General features: G+C 41.5%; 1 pseudogene; it reads left to right on the top strand.

Moving 5' to 3' along the window:
* Positions 1 to 5,547: 5,547 nt before the first annotated feature.
* Positions 5,548 to 5,721, top strand: LOC124796946 (annotated as a pseudogene).
* Positions 5,722 to 26,366: the final 20,645 nt, after the last annotated feature.

The raw sequence follows: 26,366 nt of genomic DNA, 5'->3' as shown, positions 1-26,366 counted from the left end.
CCATAATTGTGAAAGTGTTGCCCGCTTAGGATTTTGTGCACGAACTGACTTCTTGGTTATGTCCTACATGCGATGGGTACCACGTCGGGCAAACAGTGTAGCCAAATCATTCACTCGAACTGCCCAGAAAGTTCGTCAAAGCAATCGCGAACAATTATGACCCGATGACATGACGCATCGTCATCTATAAAAATTCCATCGTTGTTTGGGAACACAAAGTTCATGAATGGCTGCTGATGGTTTTCAAGTAGCCGAACATAACCACTTCCCGTCAATGATCCATTTCAACACAGCCCACACTAATATGGAACCACCACCTTCTTGCACAGTGTCTTGTTGACAGCTTGGATCCATGGCTTCGTGGTATCTGCGCTACACTCGAACCCTGCAATCAGCTCTTACCAACGGAAATAGCGACTCATTTAATCAGGTTACGGTTTTTCAGTCGTCTAGAGTCCAACCGATGTGATCATGAGCCGAGAGGAGGCGCTGCAGGTGATGTGCTGTTAGCAAACGTACTCACGTCGGTCATTTGCTGCCCATTAACACCATATTTCACCGCACTGTTGTCCGCGGCTCGTGGTCTTGCGGTAGCGTTCTCGCTTCCCGCGCACGGGGTCCTGGGTTCGATTCCCGACGGGTCAAGGATTTTCTCTGCCTCGAGATGACTGGGTGTTGCGTGTAGTGGCGTTAAAGACTTTGTGGAGCGGCGGCCGAACCGCCCCGCGAGGGGTCTCCCGGTCACCAATGCCATCCACTCATCATCATTACCGCACTGTTCTAACTGTAAGTAGGCTGTTTAGGTTTTTTTTATTGGTAACGCCACCTCTGTATGAAAATCACTGGCTGTGCTGTGCGCAGTCTGTGTCTAGTTTGCATTGTTGTCTGCCATTGTAGTGTTGGGCAGAGGCAGCTGGATGTGAACAGCGCGTAGCGTTGCGCAGTTGGAGGTGAGCCGCCAGCAGTGGTGGATGTGGGGAGAGAGATGGCGGAGTTTTGAAATTTGTCATGAACTGCTATATTTATATATGATGATATCAAGGTAAATACATTGTTTGTTCTCTATTAATATCTTTCATTTGCTAACTATCCCTATCAGTAGTTAGTGCCTTCCATAGTTTGAATCTTTTATTTAGCTGGCAGTAGTGGCGCTCGCTGTATTGCAGTAGCTTGAGCAGCGAAGATTTTTGTGAGGTAAGTGATTTGTGAAAGGTATAGTTTAATGTTAGTCAGGGCCATTCTTTAGTAGGGAATTTTGAAAGTCAGATTGCGTTGCGCTAAAAACATTGTGTGTCAGTATAAGCACAGTCTTGTATAAATTGTTCAAAGGGGACGTTTCACTGTTGATGTCTGAGAAAAAACTGACGATCAGCCTCGTAATGTTAAAGTAATTCCACACAGATGGTTCTTTAAGGTCTAATGTTAGGCGGCAAGGAATCCAGCGACAACAACCTTTGAGTATCCTCAACTGGTGGACGAGTGTCAGTACGAAGGAGACGTCCAGTTAAGTAGTGATACGTTTGACCGTGATCAGTCGTCTCGAACGAGTGTGTAGACACGTTCCAGCATTTCAGAGGTTACAGGTATGTGCGGCCAGACGGTTTGCGGGAAATCGGACAAGATTGCGCGACGTTGTTGCGACTCTTCATGCTTTTAACTGCCAGGTCCGTAGACATTCTGCAAGCGCCTATGAATATTTGCGACGCTCTGATTTTCTGCCAGAATAGTCAGTGACAGCTCTGTTCGGAACACACCTCCGTTACAGACGTAGTTTTGAGGGCGGCGTATAGTGCCGTCAAGTATCGAAACTTGACACTATAGGGACTGAAGCGGGAACATTCCACGATGTCCCACAACATTCAGCATTTTTGGACCGAAAATGGCAGAGGGGGGAAAAGCTGTTGCGTTGTTTATTGAAAGACCGTCGTATTTGGATCCATTGTTACTGTTCTGATCTGATTCGGCTTCACTGTTCTTTACTGACATTTATCTTTATATAAAGTCTGCTGCGTAAAGTTCTGTTCCAATGTAAACAGACCCTGGAGCGCCGAAAATATCGGGCGCCATCACAGAAGTTAACAGCTTCCTCATAGTAATTTCAGGCCGCGGAGCCTGTAATTGTAAGCTCATTGGCGTGGCATATACTTCGTGGTGCAAACATTAGATTTTCTCAGAGTAGTCCATCGTTGCTAAAATGTTTTTAAGCGGAAAATGTTCATCACTGCTTAAAACAAGTAACTCCAGTTTTTCCTGTAAATATGCTGAATTGTTTACGCCTTCTGTTGTATTTGTGTACACACACTTTCAAGCTGAGAGCTATAAAGTCTCTCGCGGCTTTATTCATGTTCATAAAGCGGTATCAGTTATGTAATCCCACTTTCTCTGTGGTGTCTGATATTTCAGCTGAAGGCTCTCCGTCATATTGTGGTCTTGAGCGTCTTCCTGAACCTTTTGTATGTTTCTGTTCTATTCATTCGACATTCCATTATCTTCTACCACTTCCTCTCATTCCTTCCAGATTGGTGGTAGTGATGTTCAGTCGCAAGGGGGCACTGTTAAGTGGTGCGTTCCCCAAGGGTCGGTGCTGGGGCCACTGCTGTTTCTTATTTATATAAATGATATGCTTTCTAGTATTATAGGTGATTCAAAGATATTTGTTTGCTGATGACACCAGCTTGGTAGTGAAGGATCTTGTGTGTAATATTGAAACATTATCAAATAATGTAGTTCATGAAATAAGTTTGTGGCTTGTGGAAAATCATTTGATGCTAAATCACAGTAAGACTCAGTTTTTACAGTTTCTAACTCACAATTCAACAAGAACCGATATTTTGATCAGACAGAATGGGCGTACTATAAGCGAGACGGAACAGTTCAAGTTCCTAGGCGTTCGGATAGATAGTAAGCTGTTGTGGAAAGCCCATGTCCAGGATCTTGTTCAGAAACTAAATGCTACTCTATTTACCATTAGAACAGTATCTGAAATGTGATAGTTTAACACGAGAAGTAGGCTACTTAGCATATTTTCCTACGCTTATGTAGTATGGTATTTTTTGGGGTAATTCTTGATTAAAAAATGGTGTTTTTGGTTCAAAAACGGGCTGTTCAAGCTATATGTGGTGGAAGTTCGAGAACCTCTTGTCCACCCCTATTCAGTAGTCTGGGAATTCTGACATTGCCCTCACAGTATATATTTTCTTTAATGTCGTTTGTTAACGGTATTAGCTTATTCCAAACAGTTACCAGCTTTCACTCAGTTAATACTAGACAGAAATCAAATCTGCATGTGGAATGCACTTACTTGTCTATTGTGCAGAAAGGAGTGCAGTATTCTGTTGCATCCATTTTCAATAAGCTACCACAAGAACTAAAAAATCTTAGTGGTAGCCCAAGCACTTTTAAGTCTAAACTGAGGAGTTTCCTCATGGCTCACTCCTTCTATTCTGTCGAGGAGCTCCTGGAGGAGCTGAAAAAGTAAGAAAGTTCCAGTGTTACATAGACTTTCTTTATTTAAACTTACGACTTGTCGCCTGAATATTTTTATATTTCATTTTATGTTTCTACTATAGTGTTATAATTTCATGTATTGACTCGTTCCACGACCACGGAGATTTCTCCTTAATTTGGTCCCTCGGAACAATAGTGTGGACACCTACCTTGATTCGATTGTTGCACTCACACCTTTTTAAGGTAGATACTGGCATTATCAAATTCTCACCGTCAGTACAAGGCATGGGGGAGTACAAGGCATTCAGGTCTACTTCCGCTTAATTTCAGTACAAATGGAGGGAAAAAGACATCTGGATTTCAAAGTAAGACAACATAACGTGTAACAACGGACTGCAGCGGCCACACGAGGTTAGTCCTTCAGTTAGCGTCGTGACGCTCTTGCAGAGCAGAACGATAGAGGTCGAAAGACGTAATCAATAACGTCCATCGGCTAGAACAGTTGACAGCTGAAGTATCTTTAAAGATGTAGCACTTTATTTTATACTCCTTTGCTAGGACAGTCTTTCCCATAAATGTTAGCATGCCACACTTCTCATTTTTCTTCTAATGGCAGTGGTTTTCGAAGGGTTATTTAGTAGAACGTTCCCCACCCTATCCATTTCCTGATATACTACAGCATTTATTCTTTAGGTTACTTAATCATTCGTTGCCCGCTACTTACTCGATTTTTTACGTACTTCCAATTAGTGTGAGCCATAATCAACTATACATAATACGCTGACTGCCGCGTGGCAACAGCAAAGCCCCACACACAAAGCAAATCTTTGCTAAATTAACCCAGATGTCAACAGATATCTGCAGTAACCTTGCATCGATACACGTATGACGTAGCTCGTTACAAAGGGGTAGAACAGTCTACCGAGTCTTGGAGCGCTGCGCCGATACGTGGTAGCGGATCGGTGCTGTAGTAAACGAAGTCTGATACTTTATCATGCGATGTTTACTGGCTAAAAAAAGCGCACCGAAACTGAAAAATGTTGACACATGCCTTAACAATGTGCTGTAGTTGGAATCTGCCATGTGTCTAGTACATACCTCCACTAGAACAATCAACCATTCTGAACAGGGAAACTTCATTACAATGACACACCTCCAAACGCTTTTGAATTGCCTTTGCACTTAGGTGAATGTATGGCGTAACACGGTAGTATTTAACACGGTTGTATGACTAAATAACCGAGCGATACTGACGTAATGCCATGTATGAGTGGTCAATGAAAACAAACACGTCACTTCTAAAGCTGATACCGTTTCGCCCAAATTATTCACAATTAGTTTCCCGCACAGTAGGTGGTCAAATGGCCGGTGAGCCGGATGCACACACATTGCCCTAACTCTCACGGGAATCGATAAAGCCGCGAGTAATGAGTGTAATGGGCAGGGGCACAACGAATATAGTGCGGGACGAGAAATTGGGAACGTGGGTCTCACGGGACGCATGCCAGAGATAAATCCCTGCAGTTGCATTATCCTCTGTATCCTTGGTGGCTCAGGGAAAAAATCGTCCAACACTTACCGATCATAATGAATCTTCTCACGCAACACACAAGTCTGCATCTGTCAGTGCTCACCCTGCATACTACTGGTTACTTCGTTAGTCAGTCATCCAAAGAGCGCTGCTGCCAGAACTTGTTCTCACAGCTGAGGGCAAGAGCCGACAGGTCAGAGAATTCCTTGTAACTGCCTGTCACAGGCTTAGCTAAGCCATGACTTCCAGTTAACCAAAGTTTCGTATCAACTCGTGCCACCTGCCATGCCGCACTGCGGGCCAAGAAGGTACAGCGTGGACACATAGCTCTAATTGCAGTTCCACCTCAACACGGATCCATTACAGTTAAATAATCCACTTTATCCAATCCGAGACAGGGATTTTGTTGACAATACACCTAGAATTTCTCATACAAAATGTACGAGTAGATGAATCCCTTTTATTCGAGTAATTTTCGAAGACAGAAGAAATTTGGAGGATACATGAGTTTTCACATCGCTATAGTATTGTCACTTTTGTGAAAATCCTGTAACAGTGTGGCATAGATTATATTTACTCTAAGTATTCTCTTATCAGGTAAAAAATGTCTCTTCTAATCAGCTTAATATCTGTTACATCCTGCATCACAGGACTAGATTATTAAACTCATTTTTGGCTCATGACTGAGTGCTGAGACCATGGTCTAACTCTGTCACAGGATGCTTCCTCACGTTCGAACACTCTTTTAGTAACCAAATGTTGTCACAAACAAAGTCTCTTAAATTGTCAGCACAGAGAAGTAGTAAATATCCAGTTTGTACTACACATTGCTTTAAATTCGGTAATGAAGATGATTTTATTACGGTTGTCATCTCCCTGTGTCGGTGGGACATTTCGCATAAGCACCATGAAGATAAGATGTGAGAAATTAGTGCTCATGTGGAGGCATATAGTGTTTCTCCGTCACTCTGTTTGCAAGTGGAATAGGAGATGGAATGACTAGTGGTGGTACAGAGTACTCTCCACCACACAATGTATAATGATTTGCAAAGTAAGCATACAGATCTGAATGTAAATTTAGTCTACTTATTGAGATGGTACTCCATTCTTTTATAGGCACTCGAAACTCAAAAAAGAATGTTGTCTCCCATTTATCAAGAATAAAAAATACATATCTTCTGCTGCCGATGGTCTCTCAATAAAAATATTCATATTAGCTGCTAATTTTCTCTTAGCACTCAGTTCACTAGACATATGTGAGAGGTTGCAATATATTTGCCCACAACACTTAGAAGTTGCGCTATAGAGCTCACCTCTCAAAGCCCCTTTCGACAGAGAATCTCTTATCTGCTGTATTCTCGCGAATCTTAGTCTTCGATATACAGAATTTGAATTCACATAAGTGATGTGCCTCACAGTCACAGACTCCTGCTGAATCCCCTCTCCCTCTCTGCACACTTTAAAAACTTCGCTGATGTCAATTGTTAGAGAACATGATAGGATATTACATCTGTCTCTTTGATACACCAGAAATAAATAGACTGTGTGTTGACTTCGAGCATATGTGGAGACCCTATTACATGTACATGTGTTGGTCCATTGGAGTGGGTGGCCAGTGATCGAAGTCTCAAAGTCGCTTCCATAGACCTGTGTAAACTTTTGCTACCCATACTGTAGTAGGACCATATTGCTCAGACTATCAATCACAAGAGATGGTTACTGTGTCGTTCTTTCATAAGCAAGTTGATACATTGTTTTTCTGCTTTGTACACCCCCATACATTTTATTTTTCTGCCATGACTTTGAAGTCTGTCAAGTGCTAAGCAGCATTCAAATTCAAATGGCTCTGAGCACTATGCGACTTAACTGCTGAGGTCATAAGTCCCCTAGAACTTAGAACTACTTAAACCTAACTAACCTAAGGACATCACACACATCCATGCCCGAGGCAGGATTCGAACCTAGTGGTCGCGCGGTTCCGGACTGTAGCGCCTAGAACCACTTGGCCACTTCGGTCGGCCGGCTGAGCAGCATTAATACATTTCAATCCATTGTCTGATTCTAAATGCAGATTATTGCATGGTGTAAGTTAGTCTGCTCTCACGACACAAGGACAGGTGACATTAAAAACAAGGATGGTGTTCCTTACCGACAAAAATGAGGAAGATACCCCAATATATGGAACCTGGAAGAGTTTGCGGTATTGTGGAGTATTTACAAACAGCTGCCCAAGGATGATGACCTCTACATGTAATCCCACCTTCCACAGTGATGGGGTAGCAGATGTCTCAGTATTCTGTTTTTGAAGAGACCCAGAGAATTGATTCCTCACATTGGTGGTGCAAATTGCAGCCAAGTATGTGATAGCTATTTCAGTGTCCTATGTGGTAGTCATCCTGACCATCAAATCTTTCGACACTGCGTCTTTCATATTTATGACCTACAAATGTGGAACAAGGGGTATTCTCCATGATGTAAACCCATAGAGCACATGTATTGTGCACTATCACTTTCAGTCACACCAGTAGAGATATGGAATGACTGTCATACACTCAGGAGAGCATATAAGTATACTCATCCCTCCAGATTGTTTATCGTATGTTCATCAGGTTTACTCATTTTCCATTAATTTTTGTAATTTTACCAGGTTTCCCATAATTTCAATGCATTTTACTCAATTACTTGAGTTCCAGACCACCACTCTCTGAGTTGTCATGTCAACAAAAAGTCTCATGTCGACCTGATGACGCTGTCAGCCAATGACATTGCAGCATGGTTCTCAACTTCTGTATTGCTGCTAAGCCACCCCTTTGATTACTCTGCGAGAGTCGCATACACGTGAACATGTTGCAAACCTTGTTACACTGCTTTTATCACATGACAGAAATACCGTTTCTTAGTATAGGAAAAACTACATCCCTTAGCTGAAACACATTACAAATTGGATAAGATTTTGTTACGATTTGTCATCTCCCTCTATGTGGATAAGTCACTACGTATTCTCGTATTTGTGGGATAAAGTTGGAGATTCAAAGGGCACTCTAACCTCTATTTCGAAATGAGCTACCCCTTCATTGAGCCTATCGGCTAAGGACCACGAGCAACACTCTAGATTGCCTCTCTCTAGGCATCTCGTAACTCTTCTTCTGTCTTTAACCAACATTGTTTCCGAGTTTGTTTTTAACTGTTCAGAAGTAGGAGGGTACTATACCCGCTGCATTCAATGTCTCGTGAAGGAACAGAACGAGCTGAGTTCCACATATCAATACACTTTTGCAAGGAGTATAACATGTGCTCAGAACTTTTACTGACTGACGCTAGTGATATAGACCGGTATTCTCATTCCAATACTGTAACTGCCCAGCAAGAGGAACACGAGAAGAAGTTGACTTGGAAGCGCTGGGGACCAGGGAAACAGTCATTTGTTGTGGACAGCGATAAGATGGCCTGAATATGCTTCGCTGTAGTCTCTGATAATCACAATTGTACAGTGTCAGTTAACAAATACCTTACAGAACAGTTGCAGCATAGTTTTTGTCAATATTCTGCTGCATAAATGTTCAGGTAATAGGGATACAAAAAAGTTGACTGCTGTTTTTGATGCTTTCCTGGAACAACCATCCGCCGGTAAATTGACATGGATCTGCATCATTACAGGATGATACAAAGTAGATGGAATAATCGGTTGAGAGTGGTTGTAATGATGTATGATTTAATGGTGGGTTGATATTGCATTCTAGAGACAGGGAGATTTTGCAGCAGAACACTTATCACACATTTAACCATTTATTCCGCTGTTCTCTCAGCTCGTAACAGTTGCTTGGTGTAACCTGTGTTCAACTCGTATAGATTTATGCGTGCTGTGTGTGACTTAGAGCGCTACCAACCTGCAATTGTTAATAGAAAACCTCTCTGTACCACAGTCAGCAGAGGACGACTAACGTATGTGTGATGAATCATACCCACCAAACTGATGGAGAAACTATTTCAGCACCCCCTGTTAGATGAAAGAAGATGTATGCGAAGTACTCCGTTCCCCTGGCATCTCTTGGACATAAATCAAGTCTTTAGTTTCATAAATACCGTGATTATAAGTTAGTGACAAGGGTTTGTCAGATACTGCAATCCCGGTGTATATGTTTGCTTCACCAATGTCGTGTGTGGAAGGGACTGTGTTCTGTTTAAGCACTCCTAGCAGCATGGTGTGTAATTTCACATGTCAAACACCACTGCTATGCGTTTGTCTATGTCCTCATAAGTTGTCGCTGTTTCATTTAATTTCCATTGTTGGCTGTCATTTAATAAGACTATTGTGTGCATAGCATCATTTCCAAACTGTAATTGGATGAAAATAGTGGCTGCTCTATACCTCTGGAAAGCTATACAGTACATGCACCAGAAAGAATCTATGTTTCTTATTTTTTCTTTGGTGTAGAAGTTATAGTTTTATGATCTCAAAATTTTGCACAGTAGAATGTGGGCTAGAAAAACTGCAGGGTGAATGCATATCATGTGTTGGAAAAATATTTCCTGCATTGGAGTATTAACAGCATTTCATTATACACAACTAACGTATCGGAAACTGCACTACTTTTACATTAAAGCATGCTCAAGTGCAGAATCATACAGCTCTAGGAGTGTGTGTTTATGATCTAAAATCATTTCTGCCTTCCCAGTACCTTATTGTTAGGGAATCCAAACCCCACAACAGTTCTACAGAATTAATAGCACATATGACTTATATAAAATGTTTCCAACTCCTTCCATCTGGAGCTCTATTGTGCATAAATAATACATTTCTGCTTCTTCTTCTTCTTAATCACGTATTATATCACCTCAACACACTCAAATGTATCAGGCTTATATCTACAATACACCACTGAGGAGTGCTAAACTCCTCAGCATGCAAACATATAGAGAGTTCATGTGTAACTATATGGGTGATGATGTAAGATTGGTACAGAACAGTCTTCACAGAACGACAGTTACAGTACTGGAATGAGAATACCAGCCTATATCACTATCATGAGTCAATACAAGTTTGGAACACACGTTATATTATTTGCAAAAGCAATATATGGAAGTGTGTTGATTATGTGGAACTCAACTCGCTCTGTTCCTTCTCAAGACGTTGAATTTAGCGAGTATAATACCCTCCTACTTCTGAAAAGTTAAAAATAAAATTGGAGACAATGTTGCATGGAGGGTTGGTTAAAGACAGAGGAAGAGCTACGAGATGCCTAGGGAGAGGCCATCTAGAGTTATCTTTGAATCTCCGACTTTATCCCATAATGCGAGAATACTTAGTGACTTTTATCCACATAGGGGGAGATGGCGAATCGTAATAAAATCTTATCCAGTTTGTAAAATGTTTCAGCTAAGGAACGTATCTTTCATACTTCCTTTTTGCTGATGGTTATTTCTAACACTAAGAAACAGTGTTTGTGTCATCTGATCCACAAAGTAGTGGAGGCGGCGGTTTAGTAGTGATATAGAAACTGAGAACCATTTTGCAATGTCGTTGGCTGACAGCATCACGAGATCGACGCTATGATATGTTTTGTTGACATGAGAACTCGTCGAGAATGGTGGTTTGCATCACAAGTAATTGAGTAAGATGCGTTAAAATTACGGAAAACCTGGTTAAGTTACAAAAATTGATGGAAAATACGCAAAACTGATGAAAATACGACAGAAAATGTGGAGGGATGAGGGTACTTACACACTCACCTGGGTGCATGAAATATCATTCCGTTCCTCCACTCATGGGATTGACAACTGATGGTGCATAATATGCGTGCTCTATTGGTCTGTGGCATAAGTACAGGTGACAAAACTTTACACAGGTCTGTGCAAGGGAATTCGAGACTTCGATCACTGGCCACCCACTCTAATGGACCAACACGTGGGCGTTTAATAGGATCACAACATAGGCTCGAACTCAACACACAGACAGTATTTATTGCTGATATACCAAAGAGATAGATATGGTAATATCTTATCAAGTTATCTAACATTTGACATCAGCGAAGTTTTTAAAGTGTGAAGTTTTACTCCATTGGATGTTATAAAAATAACGAGGAGATAGAGAGAGGTAAAGAGGAATGGGGAGAGAGAGAGAGAGAGAGAGAGAGAGAGAGAGAGAGAGAGAGAGGAACTTTGCCATCAGTGAAGTCTCTGATACTGTCACACTGTCATGTTTTTAATATAGTAATCATAGGAAACAAAAAAGGAGACCAGGACATGTAGTGGGTGATGTTAATAGACCGTCTTTCGATATTTGCGAATTGAATTGTGGGTGTTATGCTTCTGAATTTGATTGTGCATTCCGTGTATATTCTGCATGGTTGTGCATTTCTTCCTATAAGTTATTTTGCTGTTTTTGTCGTTGTGACAGTCTCTACCTAATCAGTTACAGGCGGAGGACTAGACAGCCTTCTAACTAATGGATTTGCTGTTGGAACGCAGACAGATTTCGAGAAGTTTAAGCAGGAGTCTGTGACTTAGTGAGCCACATCACTTACTCATGGAAATCACGTGGATTCAAATGCTGTATATCGAAGACTGTAAGATTCGTGAGAATACAGCAGATATGTGATTCTCTGTCGAAAGGTGCTTTCTGAGGTGAGCTCTATACCGCACCTTCTAAGTGTTGTGGGCAAATATATTGCAACCTCTCACATATGTCTAGTGAACTGAGTGCTAAGAGAAAATTGGCAGCTAATATGAATATTTTTATTGAGAGACCATCAGCAGCAGAAAATCTGTCTTTTGTATTCTTGATAAATACGAGACAACATTCTTTTTTGAGTTTTGTGTGCCTATAAAAGTATGGAGTAACATCTTAATAAGTAGACTAAATTAACGTTTAGATCTATATGCTTACTTTGCAAGTCATTATAAAATGTGTGGAAGAAAGTACTCTGTACCACCATTAGCCATTCCATCTCCTATTCCACTTGCAAATAGAGTGATGGAAAAAGACTTCCTATATACCTCCATATGAGCACTAATTTCTCGTATCTTATCTTCATGGTGCTTATGCGAAATGTACCACCTACACAGGAAGATAACAACCGTAATAAAATCATCTTTATTACTGAATTTAAAGTAACATGTGGCACAAATTGGATATTTACAACTTCTCTGCGCTGTCAACTTAAGAGACTTTGTGACACAACATTTGGTTACTAAAAGAGTGTTCGAAAGCGAGGAAGCATCCTGTGGCAGAGTTAGACCATGGTCTCAGAACTGTCATGAGCCAAAAATGAGTTAAATAATCGAGTTGTGTGATGCAGGATGTAACAGATATTAAGCTGATTAGAAGAGACATTTTATACCTGATGAGAGAATACTTTGAGGAAACAATCTATGCCACAATGTTACAGGATTTTCACAAAATGTAACAATACTATAGCAATGTGAAAACGCATGTGTCCCCCAATTTCCTCTGTCTTCGAAAATAACTCATATAAAACGGATACATCTACGTTTTGTGCGAGAATTTCGAGGTGTTTGGTCAACAATATCCCTGTCTCGGATTGGATAAAGCGGATTATTTAAACTGGGGAGAATGTGTTGAAGTGGAACCGCAATTAGAACTATATGTCCAAGCTGCACCTGCTTGGCCTGCGTTTCGCAATGGCAGGTGGCACGAGGTGTTACAAGGCTTTGGTTGACTGGAAGTCGTGGCTTAGGTAAGCCTGTGACAGGCAGGCAGTTACAAGGAATGCTCTGACCTGCCAGCTTTTGCCCTCAGCTGTGAGGACAAGTTCCGGCAGCAGTGCTCTCTGAATGACTGGCTAGTGAAGGACTGACAGATGCAGGCGTGTGTGTTAAGTGAGAAGATACAATGTGATTGGTGTATGTGCTGGACGATTATTCCCCCCATGTAATTTGGTCGATGGACTGCTTGGTCACAGTCTCTCTAACCTCTGACCATTCAAATGGGCCAGCATGTGGAACATAGTATTCTGAGAAGAGATGAAAACATCTGTATGTATGTTTGGAGACATTGGTTCACAGACACAAACAGGAAGTAGCCTCTTGAAGGAGACAGAGACAGGAAGGCAGTCTGGAGTGCCGGCAGTCTGGTGTTTCCGAATCAACTATGATCAATGGAGGCCAACATCCAGTTCTTGGTCGCTGGTATTTAGTATTGTGATCTATAACTCCAGACACTGGGTGGGTTTTGATCACCATGACGGTGCCTGGACGACATGCACACATGCGTGAGACCCCAAATGGAGGCTGCTATACATCATCACATTACATTCCCCGATGCTTCCCATCATTAGGTCATGAGAAGTGGGTATGGGTGATGCAGATGTGAGCTCTATCCAAGTGGAGGAGCCTTATCTCCCACAAACTGATTAAACAAAGAATATGCATCAATATATTATTGACATTTATTTGAATTTTGTGTTGTGAGATCCTTCCTGAGGAGCACAGACTGAGTCTTTTACCTGCCAGTTTTCTTTGGGAGGTGTGGGGAGGGAGGTGGCGAGAGGATGGTGGTGGTAGAACATCCTATAATTGGGGCATTGTACACAAACTCAGTCGACCCCTGCTTGTGAAGGTGAGCACAAACAAAAAAATATTTCAACAAGACAATACCTACAATCTGCTGCAGTGCATTTATGTAATTAGGACAAGTAGTTGCTGGATAGAACTTTCCTTTCCAAATAAAGAGAACCAACTTCTGAAAATTAAATTCTATACGCAAACAGTATATCCTCTGCTATGTAATCGACACTGATTTCAATTTCATATCATGAGATCCTTCCCTCCATCCCAGACTGAATCTTTTCTCATTAATTTCCAGATCGGATGTGGAAGGATAGAGAGGTAGGAGAGTTGGGTGGGATATTATCTGGTGGTGGCATTGTGCACTAGCTCAGTTGATCCCTACACATCAAGGTGAGCACAAATGCGAAAATTTTGCAGCAAGAGAACTCCTCCTATTTGCAGCAGAGTATTTACATAATTACATAATTAGGAAATATAGTTCCTAGAAATTGGGAAATTTGTGGTAAATTCCTATGGGAACCAAACTGCTGAGGTCACCAGTCCCTAGGCTTACACAATACTTAATCTAACTTAAACTAACTTACGCTAAGGACAACACACAAGTAGTGGGGCTAGGAGAGAATGAGTCCATTTTGTTAGTGCGGGTTACCTACATCAAGGGCAGGTATGCACTCAGGGGCAAACCTATTGTTCTCCTTTGATTGACAGTTACTTAACCTATTGTTCTCCTTTGATTTACAGGTCCTTAGCCTATCGTTCTGTTAAGTGGTTTTCCAGGTCGCTGCACTTAACCAATTGCCCCCCCCCCCCCTACACTCTCCCACTCCCCTCCCCCCTCAGGAAACTCCCTACCCCTTGCTGCTACAAGTACACTTACAGGTCTGAGGTAACCTGTTGTTCTGTTAAGAGCTTTTCCATGTCACCCCCATTTCCTTTTGATTGACAGGCACTTAACCTATTGGCGTGAGTAGTGCCATCCACCACACACTGATTGGTGGCTAGTAGTGTATATATGTAGATGTATAACTAGGGTAGTATTTGGATGAAACATACTAAGATTACAGAATATAGACTTCCAAAACCTTATATTAATTGGTGTAGCAATATAGAAGCCTTCTTCTTAGGTGAAGAGGATTTCGATTTTGAGAGGTTCTGCTTATTACAGAAAACGTATATTTGAGGTGAGTTATGATGGATAGAACTGAGAACAGCCAGTACTAGTCGAAAGAAGGCGAAGCTGCAAGTAAAGCCGTTCATATCTAAAACAAATAATCCAGAAAAATGCCGAAAAGTAAAAAAAGGACATATAAAATCCACCATTTTCCGACCTACAACGGCCAATATTTATACATATTACTTTGGGCCTCGTCTTGTGATACACAAGTAGGAAAGGACTAACCATCAATTTCCGAGTCCTAATTATAGCACTACACTGCAGGCGTGCACAACTAACTGCTACGTATGGTAGCACAGCGGGAAGGGAAGACAGGCAGGGAAACAAGACTTCTTTGCCCTGCTTGGGTCAGGCATAGCTTGGCTTGGTTGTGAGGAAAGCAGCTGGTAATTCTGCTGATACTGTGTGGCAACTGTTCGGCCTGGCTATCAGGCAAGCATGGGAGGATTAAAAGCGGTATATGTGCCTCCCTCTACGAGGCACTGCTATGGTACAAAAGTTGGATACAGCCAGTAAGTCCCTGGATGCCAAAGCTGAGATTTCATAGCAGAGAAACACGCACTGCTGCGAGACATAGGAAGTGATTGGGCAGTTCATACAAGCAGTGTGGCGGTGATGCAGTTTACATCGTAGAGTAACACAATATTGGATGGTTGATTTCGTAAATGAGCAACGATATGCTATTGGTTATTGTTTTGGATTTAGCTCACAGTAAGCCACTTTTTTCCTTGAAATTTATTCTTCCATTAGCTGCGCCCCTTGAATCTAGGTCCATTCACTGATAACGCAGGTGCTGCAAAACATTTTCAGTCTATTAGGAAGTTTCCTGTTTTGTACAGTTTAGATGAATATGCGACTGCATTTGCAAAATTCCAAATCCCAAAAAAAATGAAAAGACAACACTGTTAATGCTATGAAAACTCTGAGTACGAGTAGCAAAGGCTTCATGAACTGTACACAAAAGAGAAATAGTCACTTCAGTAGACGCAGTGTGTCACATCGGGATGGGTTTAGGAGCAGCGCTGCGAAACATCTCTCTATTGTATACAGTCAACTTATTGCAAACAATGTGCTGAAATAATGGGTGTCTGTTGGTCAAAATTTTTGAGCTGCAGAGCAATACACTAACTTTATTCACAGGAACTTATCTGCGAGTCAACAACGTAAATTTAGTATACCTATTAAAATGCAAGTGCATCTATTTATTAGCACACAAAGCTCACAGAAGAATGTTGTATCTCGCTGCATGAATTGCACCTAACTTGAAGTGCTAACAGATGTGTTGCCGGTTTAGCACAGACAGTGGCCTACTTCAAAATAGAGAGAAAATTGACTAGTCCCCTCAATAGCAGCTGGTTGTTCTAAATCAGTTGCTCAATATATTTAAAAAACATGAAGACATGTTAAAAAAAAAAACTTTTATTCGATCTCTTCACACTGCAGTTTAATAGGAGGTGCGTCACCAACTACCCTTAATGTATGAGGGCTGCTCCTTCGTGGATGACACCGATTTTCGTCTCATATTCTCGTCTTTAACAATCCATCCAATAAAAATTCAACAGTTCATACCCATATGTACAACGCAACAGTAATATTGCCCTTTTTTTCTTTCCAATCACACCCTAACATATTTTTTGGAAAAACAAAAGGCGGATATTCTGTTGCCGAATATCTCTCGATAAAAACCTTCGTATTAGCCCAAAATTTCTCATTGCAGTCACTTCGTGAAACTATTTAGGAGATAGTAATACGTTTGCGCACAATATCTAGAAGGAGAGGTGTGGAGATCACCTCTCACCCCCTCTTTCGTCAGAGTATCACTTGGCCTCACATATTCTCACCACGCATGTATCTTCCAATCTTCGATATTTGGCATTTGAATCTACGTTATTTTGACGAGTAAGGCTACATCTAGATGTTCGCAGCCACGTTGCAGAGCCCTGCTGATTCTCTCGAAGTCGCATCACACTGCGACAACACTATTCCATTATTTAGAAGGCTCTCTACCTAGGAGTGTCACACCATCACGATAGTCCAAACAGCACTGAAAGGTTCGCTTCTTACAAAATCGGTAAAATTAGCCACGAAACCTGTATTTATATGCGTCTTATTGACGAATTTCTCTCCTTCGGTGAGGAATCTGCATTGCATTGGCAACTGTGGATGTTCTAGCAACTGTCAGCCGGGATGTGTGCATACTAGGTAAATACTGTACACGTTACATCTACTATTCGTTAATCCTATCTAGTAATGATCCTGTACCACGCAGATATACCAGAGAGGAAGGGCAAACAAGTATGGTCTATGGCGATCTTGTCTGATTTATTTTGTATGGATTTGCTGTATCTTTGAAGTCTTGTGGGAATAAAACAGAGTTCACCCCACCCATCCATGTGATGCAAACGCTGCTGTGATCACATTATTTCGTCTCCATTTCTGAGTATTTAGAACATGGGACATGTTAAACAATGTCGAAATATCACTGTTGATTCCTAGATGGAATTATGTTACAATATTTCGAAGAAACGAATCACTTTCGGTGCGTTTCAAACGCCGTGCAGACACCTTAAATTTGTCTGTAACATTTATTTTTTCTCTTTTTAAATATGATGTGCGATTATACCAGTAGATGTAGCTTATATTAGTGTCAGCTAGTAAATACCCGGATACTGCCGATCAGATTAGCTAAATGCTAATAACTTGGCTGAGGAAAAGGCATTCAGACACCTTAAGCAAATATGCTGTTTATGCCTGTCTTTTGTCATGTGGGATGAAATGAATCATAACATGTCCCTGATTTAGCAGTAACGATAATTGTCTTTTTTCTTATTTTCCTCATCTGAGAATAGCAGCACGTTCGCATGAAAGTTGCGTTCATCGGCAAATTGTGAGAAATGAAGGGGTTTGAGAAATATATGTTTATCTTGCGTGTTCTACTCATCTGTCTTGGTTTCTCCAGGTCATAAACATGAATCCATATTCAGATATTCTGTGCCTCAGATTCAAAAAGGGAACTTGATACTATCAAAGTTATAAAACTTACGAGTATCTAGATAACTACTGTACCGAGATGTATGATGCAGATCTTTCGTGTAATTTCTTTCACAAGCAAGGATTGATCATGCAAAACAAGCTCGGTCGGTTTTACTTTTGACATTAATACATACATACCTACCAGGCATACCCATAGCAATTAGTATTTGGCTGAGTGCTTTAGTCGACCCTCCATCTATGAGAACCAGTCCAGTATAGCATTCAAGGTGAACTCACGAAACCACTCGGCAATTGCCCCTAAAGGTAGTGAAGGCTTGTGTCTTCAGTGCCAGTGGTCTGTTTCGGGGACGCAAAGTTCGATGCACAGCACAGTGCTGCATTTAATGGTGGGATACTAAGGATCATTAACGACCTTGAGAAGCTCCATTTTCAGAATAGGAAGGCATGCTCCTAGAAACCCTACAGGGTCTTGGTACCGTCCTGCTGGACTCTCGATCCTAGTGAATGAGATCCGCTCCTCAAAGGCGTCCACAATTACTGAGTATTAAAATTGCAGTGTAGTGTCACTAACCTGACGTCATTCACTAAAAAGACAAGGGAGGGAGCTGCCGCTAGCCACAGGATTACTAGTACTATTACTATAACTGCAACTAGTTAATGATGCTGCTGCTGCTGCTGGCTGTGACGATGATGACAGCTATTTGGGGAAACAGGGAGGTACACGTACTTTGCAGTATGGGAGGAGATGGTGCATTGCCCCAGTGTGAGCAGCCACACTGCTGCTACAGAGATGGTTGTTGCCACAACCCTGAGCCAGTTGCCAGAGAAAGGGTGGGTGACCCATGGACGCCAGAGCAGAGCGGGTGCAGGGTAGCTGCGGCTGCGGCTTCCTTCACGGTGATGAGTGGCACCTTAAGGCCGGTTGCCACTACAGCGCAGCAGCACGCCGTGTGGCAAATGGCAATGGTAATGGCAGAGGAAAGCGTTTTCCGCTTTGATGCTGGGGCTCACAGAATTGGCGTTCCCATCTGGAAGTGACAGACGCTAATGGTAGCCAATGACAGAGAGGCACTGAGGTATGGAGCAGGACCCACTGAAACACCTGGTGCGTTTGATTGGCTATATCGTGCACCTACATGAAGGAAAGACGAAGTAGGGTGAATACATACCAATTTTTCATTTTCTGTGCAATGTACCCTTTCACAATTTCATTATTCATGTTTTCTCATTTCACCACAAACAGATTTCATGACTACCATTCATGATTGTTCACTATCTCATAACACACTGAAACGATGTATGATGAAAGAGGTTATTCAGATAGTTAAGCGAGAGAAAATTTTTAAATGTGATACTGTAGCAGGTACAGGAAGAGGAAACCATAAGAACACAAAGACTTGGGGGATGGGTTGAAAGGGCAAGCCACCTGATAGAATTTCGTACAAAGCGTAATGTAATTATCGCCAACACCTTGCTTAAGAATTATGAGAGAATGATACATATTTGGAACAGCGTTTTCGAAACCAGATTTTAAATTGTGAGACATTGGCTCATCTGTGTTTCCTCTCATCTGGTCGTAGGCTGTAGATCGCACTATACAATCACTTACAAGACGTAAGCACATTGATTTCACCTTACAAACTTTTTTCCTTCACAATTTTTATGTTCTTTGTGCTAACTGCTGTGGAGCACAATTAATCTTCTGTCACTAGTTGCTAATATTTTAGCAAAAACTGATTTAGAGTCGTAACTACTGTGTGTTCAGTTTATGCCTCTTCTTATTTGGTTTGTATATGTACACGTTGCCAACCTAACGAAGTATATGCTGAAAACTAAAGTCTGTTCATTCTGTTTTCTTTATATCTGGTTATGTGTGCGCATAGTTAGTCAGGCTGAGTTTAAGAAACTGTAGTGAATGTAATATATGCCAGAGCATAGTTGAAAAATTTCATGTTCAGCTGATTCGACTTTTGATTTAAATATCTTGTGGAGGAGTTCATGTAAGAGTGAGGACAAAGGGGTTGGGTGCTAGCATTTTGATAATACTCATCTTTTGAAATGTTATTCTACTGCTTTATCTATTAATGTAAGCAGTGAGTTTAGTCTTTCATGAACTCCTCCACAAAAAATTTAAACCGGAACTGAAATCAGCTGAACACCAAACCTTTCAACAACTGTCAGACAACTACTGCATTCACTTTCAACTTTCTATAACCATTTCTGACTAGCCACACACACATACAGATATAAGGAGAACAGAAATAAACAAACATTAGTTTTCAGCATATAATTCCTTAGGTTGGGAACATCTATATCAACAAACCAAACAGGAAGAGATATGAGGTGAACACACTGTAGTTACAACTTTAAATCAGAGTTCTCAGTAAAATATCTACAGCTAGTGACAGAATAAAAAAGAGTGAACATGAAAATGTGCTTATGTTCCATAAGCTAAGTTTTAATTCAACCTCCAGCATGTGACCAGTTGAGGGGAAACGCAGATGTCTGCCAAAAACTCGATTAACTGTAAGTAGTCACTTATTCACATAAAAAAGATGTGAACTATTTTATGAATATTGTAAATATTTACGTGTTCCATGTCACTGTAATTCTCATTTCTCATGCCGTTTAAAAAAAATTCATCGACTCATTCTGAAAAACTAGTTACTTTCATAGCTCAGTAGATAAATAGATTCTGGATTTTTATCACACAACGAAGTACATGACATTTTACAAGTTATCATTTGCAAAAAAACACGTTTCGATTTCTTCAACCATTTATGAAATTTGGGGTCGATACAACCGCATGGTTTACAAAGAGAAGGACAAAATATCGGTCGCATCGCGAGTGACCCATGCGTGGCCACTGCACAGCTCGTCTGCCGACATTTCATTCAATATTTCGAGAACGGTGACAGCAATCACTCTGCTATCACCTTTAAAAACAATTTCGATGTTGTTGTTGTTGTTGTTGTTGTTGTTGTGGTCTTCAGTCCTGAGACTGGTTTGATGCAGCTCTCCATGCTACTCTATCCTGTGCAAACTTCTTCATCTCCCAGTACCTACTGCAACCTACAGCCTTCTGAATCTGCTTAGTGTATTCGTCTCTTGGTCTCCCTCTACGATTCTTACCCCCCACGCTGCCCTCCAATGCTAAATTGGTGATCCCTTGATGCCTCAGAACATGTCCTACCAACCGATCCCTTCTTCTCGTCAAGTTGTGCCACAAACTGCTCTTCTCCCCAATTCTATTCAATACCTCATCATTAGTTATGTGATCTATCCATCTAATCTTCAGCATTCTTCTGTAGCACCACATTTCGAAAGCTTCTATTCTCTTCTTGTCCAAACTATTTATCGTCCACGTTTCACTTCCATACACGGCTACACTCCATACAAATGCTTTCAGAAATGACTTCCTGACACTTAAATCTATACTCGATGTTAACAAATTTCCCGTCTTCAGAAACGCTTTCCTTGCTATTTCCAGTCTACATTTTATATCCTCTCTGCTTCGACTATCATCAGTTATTTTGCTCCCCAAATAGCAAAACTCCTTTACTACTTTAAGTGTCTCATTTCCTAATCTAATACCCTCAGCATATCCCGACTTACTTCGACTGCATTCCATTGCCCTCGTTTTGCTTTTGTTGATGTTCGTCTTATATCCTCCTTTCAAGACACTTTCCATTCCAAGTCCTTTGCCGTCTCTGACAGAATTACAATGTCATCGGCAAACCTGAAGGTTTTTATTTCTTCTCCATGGATTTTAATACCTACTACAAATTTTTCTTTTGTTTCCTTCACTGCTTCCTCAATATGCAGATTGAATAACATCGGGGAGAGGCTACAACCCTGTCTCACTCCCTTCCCAACCACTGCTTCCCTTTCATGCCCCTCAACTCTTATAACTGCCATTTGGTTTCTGTACAAATTGTAAATAGCCTTTCGCTCTCTCTGTTTTACCCCTGCCACCTTCAGAATCTGAAAGAGACTATTCCAGTCAACATTGTCAAAAGCTTTCTCTAAGTCTACAAATGCTAGAAACTTAGGTTTGCCTTTCCTTAATCTAGCTTCCAAGATAAGTCGTAAGGCCAGTATTGCCTCACGTGTTCCAATACTTCTACGGAATCCAAACTGATCTTCCCAGAGGTCGGCTTCTACGAGTTTTTCCATTCGTCTGTAAAGAATTCGCGTTAGTATTTTGCAGCCGTGACTTATAAAACTGATAGTTCGGTAATTTTCACATCTGTCAACACCTGCTTTCTTTGGGATTGGAATTATTATATTCTTCTTGAAGTCTGAGGGTATTTCGCCTGTCTCATACATCTTGCTCACCAGATAGTAGAGTTTTGTCAGGGCTGGCTCTCCCAAGGCCATCAGTAATTCTAATGGAATGTTATCTACTCCCGGGGCCTTGTTTCGACTCAGGTCTTTCAGTGCTCTGTCAAACTCTTCACGCTGCATCATATCTCCCATTTCATCTTCATCTACATCCTCTTCCATTTCCATAATATTGTCCTCAAGTACATCGCCCTTGTATAGACCCTCTATATATTCCTTCCACTTTTCTGCTCTCCCTTCTTTGCTTAGATCTGGGTTTCCATCTGAGCTCTTGATATTCATGTAAGTGGTTCTCTTTTCTCCCAAGTTCTCTTTAATTTTCCTGTAGGCAGTATCTATCTTAACCCTAGTGTGGTAAGCATCTACATCCTTACATTTGTCCTCTAGCCATCCCTGCTTAGCCATTTTCCACTTTCCGTCGATCTCATTTTTGAGACGTCTGTATTCCTTTTTGCCTGCTTCAATTACTGCGTTTTTATATTTTCTCCTTTCATCAATCAAATTCAATATTTGTTCTGTTACCCAAGGATTTCTACTAGCCCTCGTCTTTTTACCTACTTGATCCTCTGCTGCCTTCACTACTTCATCCCTCAAAGCTACCCATTCTTCTTCTACTGTATTTCTTTCCCCCATTCCTGTCAATTGTTCCCTTATGCTCTCCCTTAAACTCTGTACAACCTCTGGTTTAGTCAGTTTATCCATGTCCCATCTCCTTAAATTCCCACCTTTTTGCAGTTTCTTCAGTTTTAATCTACATTTCATAACCAATAGATTGTGGTCAGAGTCCACATCTGTGCCTGGAAATGTCGTACAATTTAAAACTTGGTTCTTGAAGCTCTGTCTTACCATTATATATTCTATTTGAAACCTTCTACCATCTCCAGGCTTCTTCCATGTATACAACCTTCATTTATGATTCTTGAACCAAGTGTTAGCTATGATTAAGTTATGGTCTGTGCAAAATTCTACGAGGCGCCTTCCTCTTTCATTTCTTACCCCCAATCCATATTCACCTATTACGTTTCCTTCTCTCCCTTTTCCTACTACCGAATTCCAGTCACCCATGACTGTTAAATTTTCGTCTCCCTTCACTATCTGAATAATGTCTTTGGTTTCATCATACATTTCTTCAATTTCTTCGTCATCTGCAGAGCTAGTTGGCATATAAACTTGTACTACTGTAGTAGGCGTGGGCTTCGTGTCTATCTTGGCCACAATAATGGGTTCACTGTGCTGTAGCTTACCCGCATTCCTATTTTTTTATTCATTATTAAACCTACTCCTGCATTACCCCTATTTGACTTTGTATTATAACCCTGTATCCGCCTGACCAAATGTCTTGTTCCTCCTGCCACCGAACTTCACTAATTCCCACTATATCTAAATTTAACCTAGCCATATCCCTTTTTAAATTTTCTAACCTACCTGCCCGATTAAGGGATCTGACATTCCACGCTCCGATCCATAGAACGCCAGTTTTCTTTCTCCTGATAACGACGTCCTCTTAAGTAGTCCCCGCCCGGAGATCCGAATGGGGGACTATTTTACCTCCGGAATATTTTACCCAAGAGGACGCCATCATCATTAACCATACAGTAAAGCTGCATGCCCTCGGGAAAAATTATGGCTGTAGTTTCCCCTTGCTTTCAACCGTTCGCAGTACCAGTACAGCAAGGCCGTTTTGGTTAGTGTTACAAGGCCAGATCAGTCAATCATCCAGACTGTCGCCCCTGCAACTACTGAAAAGTCTGCTGCCCCTCTTCAGGAACCACACGTTTGTCTGGCCTCTCAACAGATACCCCTCCATTGTGGTTGCACCTATGGTACGGCTATCTGTATCGCTGAGACACGCAAGCCTCTCCACCAACGGCTAGGTCCATGGTTCATGGTGGGGGGGGGGGGGGGGGGACAATTTCGATATATTGACTAAATTTCATATGCAATAATGTATTACCTAAAATGAACTAAACGCAAAGTCCACGCAATGCGTTTTTACCTCTGCACACTCATAAAAATTTCGTGTAATGGTTTACATGAATGTGATACAGCAAGTAACCACAACGAATAACGAAAAGACATTCATTCCTTTATCGAGAGAAGATATCAGGCTGTAACACGCAGAAGAATCAAATTGTTCTACTGAATAATTTCCTTGAAATAGGATGATAAGTATTTCATAGCTGCCATCGCATCCACTCCAGCAGCTCGGCGAAAGTTCTTGTGGCCCGGGGTTCCATACCTGATGTCACGCTCAGCGCATTCTGTGATTGACGGCGGGGACCTGCAGTGCGGCATGCGGCAGTGGCAGCAGTTCGAAATGGGCAAATCGCAACGCAGAGGCCGCTTTGCCGCACCGCTAATGGCGTTTCCATGGCAACCACGGTCCAGCCGCGCAATTTTGCCGTGCGGCAGCCCGGTCTGAAACGGTTCAACATGAGCAAACCGCGTTGCAGAGAGCGCTATGCCGCGCCGCTGACGGCGTTTCCATAGCAACCAAGAGCCTAATGGGAACCGGCCTTTACACAGTGGAGTGTGCTGTGCAGGACCGCGTATTGTTGGTGGTTTCTTTGCCGCCCCCTGTACCCAGATCACTGTTTATTGTGGTGATACAACCTCTGAAAGAAGAAGAATACCGGGAAAAAAATTAAGAACTACGTTCTAGACCTTACTTGCTGCTGCTGCTCTACGGAAAGAACCTTAATTATATGGAAGCAGCATGAGTGTGTGTAAAAATTATCTATATTGCTTTGGCTCTGTGACATATCCCTCAGGACATTGAGAATCAGCTCTGGCATCTCCTCACGTCAGCTCCCTCTCTATCTCCATCCATTCCAGCATGTCATCATTCTCATCCAAACCACCGTGGATCCATAGATCGAAGTCACTGAAATCACCTACAACAGCAGCGTATTGATCTAATGAAAAGGAAGTACACACACACACAAAACTAAGAAAACAATTTTTTAGTGCACACACTTGCAAGATAATTGTGATGGGGAAGATATCACAACCTCTTTCTGTCTCTTCTTCTCTTTCTTGAAATCATCTACAACAACGAAGGAAACGTCTCAGCCAACAACATATTATGTATACACACAGGACTATGATGAAATTTTAGAAAGAAATTTTTTAAACGAAAAGAATACGTCTCAGCAACATATTACGTATACACACAGCTCTATGAAGAAGAACATATGTACTTGTGATGCTGATGCTGTTTTTGCTGTGTCTCAGCTTCCAGCTCATCCAGCATTTCATGGATATACACCTAAACGATAATAAGAAGACATGTGCTCAACACTACGTAATTCTTAGTGAATGTGCGGTGAGAGAAAAGAGTTACAGTTATCAATTGGAATGTGTACTTACCCGGTAATTCTCCTAGCCTAGGACGTTTGCCACTGGTACCGCTGCTGTTGCTTGATGAACATTTCACCTTGCAATAGCTAACTAATAAAGACAGATGAGCAGCATACAAGAAAACAAATGAGGACTGGGGATGCGATAAGCACATAGACAATCGGATGCAGCCACGGAGGGTAGAGGAATGAGGATGCATGGGGCTGGGGTTGGCTAACATATAAGGAGTGATGAAAACCTTCGTCTGCGTGTTCAGACGCGTTGGTTCATGCAGGAAGTAACCACATGGGAGAGACAGAGACAGGAAGTGAGTCCAGAGTTTCCCGATCAAAGGAATGCCGCCACCTGATGATTCGATTAGGGGCCACGAGGACAAATGGATGTCTCTGCAATTGTCTATGAATCTAAACTATAGCGAATACAAAGATAATATTTGGAAATTACGAAATAACAGTTAACACGTGTTGAAGAAGAAGAAAAGAAGAAGAAGGAGACTTCTTCAGTCTCATAGTAATAACTGCTACCCACAGAGTAACCAGCATAGCATGGTACACAAACAACAACAAAGTTCAAACCCCACTGCTTATACAGAAAGGTTGATGATGGCACTGTTTTAAGATATGAAAGGCGAACAGCTGCTTCATTGCAGTGAATAGTGATACCTACTGTGAGCTACTGCGAGATCTGAAACCTAAGATAAAAGCGAGGACAAAATGTAAACTTCCAAATGATGTCACTTCGCTTCAGCTGAGAGAGCAATCCAATGCATTCTGAATCCTGATGTGGAGCCACTGGAGCACCCATTGTACAGTCCTTCAAGTGCTTTTCACCTTTTTGGTTCAATAGGTGCAATGGATAGAGGTTAAGTGATGATGTCTAGAAAAATGATGTTACCTGCAATGTTGCTTTACTAATAAAATGTTTCTATTTAAAAAATTCGGTGCGCAGATGTTTCTAGAACGCGAACGCATCTTCTACAAATTTGTA

This window comes from Schistocerca piceifrons, chromosome 4 (assembly GCF_021461385.2).
Source record: "Schistocerca piceifrons isolate TAMUIC-IGC-003096 chromosome 4, iqSchPice1.1, whole genome shotgun sequence".
NCBI classification, from domain to species: Eukaryota; Metazoa; Arthropoda; class Insecta; order Orthoptera; family Acrididae; genus Schistocerca; species Schistocerca piceifrons.
This window is presented reverse-complemented; position numbering and strand designations above follow the sequence as displayed.